The sequence below is a fragment of the Pinus tabuliformis genome, chromosome 6 (assembly GCF_031772625.1).
Source record: "Pinus tabuliformis cultivar Carrire ecotype Pingquan chromosome 6, CPIR1, whole genome shotgun sequence".
In the NCBI taxonomy this organism is placed as follows: domain Eukaryota; kingdom Viridiplantae; phylum Streptophyta; class Pinopsida; order Pinales; family Pinaceae; genus Pinus; species Pinus tabuliformis.
The window spans coordinates 898,338,148-898,344,307 of NC_142292.1; the positions used below are offsets into that span (position 1 = coordinate 898,338,148).

Sequence of the window (6,160 nt, forward strand, 5' to 3'; positions counted from 1 at the left end):
AACTTTTTTACAAATTTTCCTCCTCTAGCATTACTTTTCAAAAAATTTCCTTTGTCATTAGGATAGGCAAAGTATCTATCTAGAAAGTGGAACCCTTCACCTTACATACACACTTAATTCCAAAAATCTATTTACAATATGAATAGCTATAAAAATTTGCATTCAAATATATTCACCTTCTTAAAATTTAGAGAATTATATACTAAAACAATTTAATGTTTTAGTTGTAACCTTGATTACCTTAAAGTGCATAACAAGACAAACATTACAACTAAGGTTAATAATGATACTTTCTAAGATAGTGAATACATAAGAGTATCAATGATACTTTTTAATATATTGAATACAATTTGAGTAGTCTTAATGGTTAAGAGCATGTGTTTTCCTAAGAGGAAACCAGAGGGGTAGATTACCTTAAAGGCTAATGATGATACTTTCTAAGATATTGAATACATAAGAGTACAGATGATACTTTCCAATATATTGAATACAGTTTGTGGGCTTAATGGTTTGGAGGTGAGTCCCTTGTCCCACAAATAAGGAGTCTCATTCAGCAATTTGGTGTTTGGCTTGGTTGTGACCTTAAAATTGGATAATAATAATAACCAGCATAGATCCATATGGTTTAGATCCCTTGTCCCGCAAATAAAGAGTCTCATACACCAATTTGGTGTTTGGATTGCCCTGTGAATTTAAAACTGGATAATAATAATGAGCATAGATCCATATTAAATACTGATCTAACATGAGTTTTTCACGTTCAAATTTCTTTATAAACTGACATTATTTAAATGTTTTGTATATTTTTGTTTAACTTAAATTTTTTTTATGTAAATAAGCAAAATTTCAACTTTGATAATTACACATCATACTCATCATACTGAGCTATAGAATGATAAGCCTCTAAGCTCAATAATTAAATACATAAAAATACCAGTCGTACGCGATGAGTTACATGTTCTTCTTCAATTGGCAATGTCTTCCGCAGCACACAATGCATAATATCTGAACCCTGCAACAGGAATGATTGGCCAGCTCTTCACCTAATGCGACAATCACCATTTAATCTCCTGCCCCATATTGTCGAGGTGAGATTTAATCCTGACAACAATATTATCGTTGCGTGTGCACTGTCTTATTCCCATCGTTTCAGCGCTGTAAGTTTGAAGGTCATATTTTTGGAAACACAGGCATCCTGGCGTCCTGTTATTTTGTCGATCCCTACTACATTTTCTGTGTTTTTTAAAATTTTGATGACGGATGTCACTGTTTTGACTGTACTGAACAGTGAAAATATGTGGGCAGATTGTATCGCACATTTTCATTAAACTATAAATAGTAACCGGTCAAAACTATATCAAGATATATATTAGGAGAAAACACGGCCACTCTGGCAATGCCTGCAATATTTGCCAACATTTTGTTTAAATTTGTTCCCTAAGCAGATATTTACAATTCCGGCAAGCATGGTTATAAATGTATGTGTCCAAATTGCTCAGCTTGCAATTCCGGAAAAATGTCGAAATTCAGACTGTTGTACGTATCGAGTTGTAGCATGGTCCAGAAAGGAAGACAGACTGGAGATGTTGTCAATGGTGCCATCATTCGTCTGTGGCCATATTCAGGTATAGGCGTCTGAAGCTACCGGCAATATCATCGCCTGTGAGTGTACCATCATGATTGGGTGATAATTTCCAAGTTATTTTTATGTCCAGCTTTATGGATGGACTGAATGATGTGGAAGTCCGGAAAAGTCTAATCAACAGTAAAGTGAAACAGGTCTGGTACTGGAAAACTTCACGATTCAGAAATTTTCTCTCTTTCTTTTTATCTTTATCATTATATTTATCTACGTTGAAATTGAGTATATATATATATGGTATAGCGTCCATTTTTTTTAATTGAAAATTTTTTATTCAATTTTTTTCATTGTATTGAATTTGAATTTGAATTTAAATTCAAATTTTGAAATGAGGGGTGAGTCTCTCTAGAAACATATATTTACAGAAGCAAGATTGAGTTCACAATCTTGCTTCTGTAAATATCTTTTTATCTTTATCATTATATTTATCTACGTTGAAATTGAGTATATATATATATATATATATATATATGGTATAGTGTCCATTTTTTTTAATTGAAAATTTTTATTCAATTTTTTCATTGTATTGAATTTGAATTTGAATTTAAATTCAAATTTTGAAATGAGGGGGTGAGTCCCTCTAGAAACATATATTTACAGAAGCAAGATCGAATTCGCAATCGGAGTAGCGGAGCAAGATTGATCAACAAATAAGCTGCAGCAGCAGTTGGAAACATGCATGGAGGGGTTTGAACCCGGGTAGGGAGGCGGCAAGCCGTCTGTCCTGACAGCGAGGGTAAATTCAATTTTAGTATCTATAATTTAAAAATTGACCAAAAAAATATAAATTTGTCAGAAAAAGTTCGGCATGAGTAGTTAAAATTTAGCATAATCAAATTATAAATATATGTATGGGGATCAAATTAGAAGGAAAAAGGTTAAATTAGAAGGAAAAAGGTTATTTCTCAATTTTGATGGTTAATTTGATTTTGTTATTTAATATTTGATGGTTAATTTGATAATTGTGTTTATTTCTTTTTTACTAGATTTTAATTATTATCACTATAATTTTTAGGTGTTTATTTACATAAACAATAATGGTGAGATTTGAAACTAATCTCTTTTTCAAATAACACTTTATTTTCACAATCATCTTCAATTAAGCTGAGGCACTTAGTAACTAAATTATCTTTTTATTAAAAATAAATAAAAAATCATGTCTCTCTTATATAATATATCATTTATCATATTATATTAATGTGTAAAGAAGAATTTTATATTTAGATTTTTCTTTTTTATTTTTATTATTTATGTTTAATCAGTATATACATTGATACCGATTTATCATAATTCAAATTTATATAAAAATTATATGAAAAGAATTCAGTAGGCCTTTTTATTTTTTCATACCGTGAACACCATCTTCCAACACAATAAATCTATTTGGTAACAAGTTTAACTATTCAAATAATTACAATAAAATTTCCAAACGTAATTAAAATATATTGTTGTTGCGCATAAATCACTATATTGTCTCTTATATTTATATATATAATTTCTAATTTCTAATGACATTATTTCATAAAATAAATATAATTTGCTATAATAATTTGTTATAAATATTGTAAGTTTAATTGTTAATTCATATATACATTATGGTATTATTTAGAAAATAAGCATATATGCATTATGGCATTATTTACAAAACAGGCAGTAAAATTAAGAATTTTTTTAATTAAAAAAATTAAAAAAAGATACATAGGTGGAGACATAAAAGAAAAGATTGTTAGATATTGTTCATAAATTAAAATAGTAAATGATTGATTTCAATTGGAATTTTTTATATTATCTGAATCATAAAATTGTTTAGTATAACCAAATCATTTAATATTTAATGTCCCATAGTAAGATGTAATTTCAATAAATAGTTGATACATGTATACATGAATTTAATGTCAATATTATATTAATAACATTACTTTTTTTTGAATTATTATAATATGGAGAAAATCATTATCATTATTATTATTATTATTATTATTATTATTATTATATAAAATAAAAATAATATTAAGTAAAATTTATATTTTTTTTGGGGGGTTAACAACTACTAGGAATTTGAACTACAAGCTTGGAGTAATTGATAAGATGAACGTTTTGAGAAAGGAGTTACTGAGAAGAAAAAGATATCATTCAAGTATTCTTGGGTTCTTGACAAGCCCAAGGCTGAACGTGAATGTGGTATCATAATTAATATTGTACTATGGAAATTTGAGACAATTAAATACTACTACACTGTGATTGATGCCCCTATCCATCATGATTTTATGAACAAAATGATTACTAGAATGTCTCAGGCTAACTGTGCAGTTTTGATCATTGACTCCACCATTGGAGGTTTTGAAATTGGTATCTACGAGGATGTCTAGACAAAAGAACATGCCCTATTGGTATTCAGCTTAGAAGTGAAGCAAATGATTTGTTGTCATAACAAGATGGATGCCACTACACCCAAGTACTCAAAGGCTCGTTATGATGAAATTTTGAAGGAAGTATCTTCTTATTTGAAGAGGATTAGATACAACCCAAACAAGATTCCTTTTGTGCCTATTTTTGGTTTTGAGGGTGACAACTTGATTGACTATTCTACCAACCTTGACTGGTACAAGGGTCCAACACTCTTGGAAGATCTTGACTAGGTTTCAGAGCCTAAGCGTGCTTCAAACAAGCCTCTAAGTTTTCCTCTTTAGGATGTTTACAAGATTGGTGGTATTGGGACTATGCTTGTTGGTCATGTCGAAAGTGCAATCTTCAAGCCAGGTAAGATTGTTACCTTTGGTCCCACTGGGATGACCACTTAAGTTAAGTCTATTGAGATGTATCATGAAGCTCTTCAAGAGGCATTTCCTGGTGACAGTGTGGGATTCAATGTTAAGAATGTTGTTGTTAACTATCTCAAGCGTGGTTTTGTGGCATCTAATTCTAGGAACTATCCAGCAAAGGAAGCTGCCAACTTTACGGCACAAGTTATTACCATGAATCATCCAGGATAAATTGGAAATGGTTATGTCTATGTTGGATTTCCACACTTCCCACATTTTCATTAAGTTTGTTGGGATCATGACCAAGGTTGGCAGGCGTTCTGACAAGGAATTGGAGAAGAAGCCCAAGTTCCTTATGAATGGAGATGTTGGGTTTGTCAAGATGATTCCAACCAAACCCATGGTTTTCGAAACCTTTGCTGAGTATCCTCCATTGGGTCATTTTGCAGTGAGGGACATGTGTCAAACAATTGTTGTAGGAGTCATTAAAATTGTTAAAAAGAAGGAGCCTAGTGGTGACAAGGTCACCAAGGAAGCATCGAAAAAGAAGTGAATGTTCCGGCAAAGTGATTGGGAATGGAGAATTTTGTGTTGCATTTTGTGTGCTTGCATGATTCTTATTTTCCTGATAATATGTTAGTAGAGTTACTTTGTCAAATGCAGAATTGAGTTCTTGATTGGTAGTGGCATCATGTACATTATTTTCTAGTAAATACTATTTAATGGTTTAGGGTAAGTTGATTTCATATTTCATATTTGTGGGAAAATCATATGTTTGTCTACACTGCTAGGAAATCTATGATGTTGAATTAAGGGAAGAAGGGTGTTAAGTGTTGGAAACTAAATTACTACTAATAGGGGGGCGGGGGGGAGAAAGTCAATTAGTTGTGTGAGCACTTATAAACTTTTCTCCAATTATTTAATCTTTAACATGCATAAACTAAAACATATAATTAGAGATTAATGCATCAAGCATAAATAAGAAACAATGAAAGCAATCACAAAATGGACACAAGTATTTCTAGTGGAAAACTCTTCATTGCGAAAAAAATCACCTTGTTGTTGTTGTGTTGCCCAATTATTTTATTATATGTTGAAACATTATACATGGATCAACTTATTCCCATGAGACGGAAGACTCGACTTCCTTCACAGTATATTGGCCCTTTCAAATAGGAAATTGTTTCTCTCTCCAGATCTATGGACTACCATTCTTTGAAGACCACCACGATCATGGATCCTCACCTGGTTACTCCTGAACTAATAATTGATTCTACAGACTGATATCCTAGTACTATCATGACCAATGAGCCTCGCCCAGTTTCTGTCGAACTATCTAACCACCATTGGATGGAGAAAACTCTTCCTTCTGCTGAATCTGCCAAGTCACTATATACTCAAAGCCTCCACACCTTCCCTTCCTCCATGTGAGTCTCATTTCACAATATTTTAGACTCGACTCATTTTCTCAACATGAGCACTACAACAACATGGCATCTAAGCACACAAAATACAAGACAAAACTACAAACATTAAATACTCCACACAAAAATCTTCACAGGAGCTGCAAAACAATATCTTCAAACTCTACCCCGATCCACACATCAACATCTCACTCACTGCATAAATATATGGTTGAAACATATTTCAACTATTTGTTACTACTAATGCAATTTGATTCATAAAACATGCATACATAACTCATACAGTTTGAAAACTCTTCTCTAAGCTCACTCTCTTCGCACACACACAACTC

At 31.8% G+C, this 6,160-nt stretch overlaps 1 pseudogene; it reads left to right on the forward strand.

Moving 5' to 3' along the window:
- Positions 1-1,516: 1,516 nt before the first annotated feature.
- On the forward strand, positions 1,517-4,957 carry LOC149261827 (elongation factor 1-alpha pseudogene; annotated as a pseudogene).
- The last annotated feature ends 1,203 nt before the right edge of the window (positions 4,958-6,160 follow it).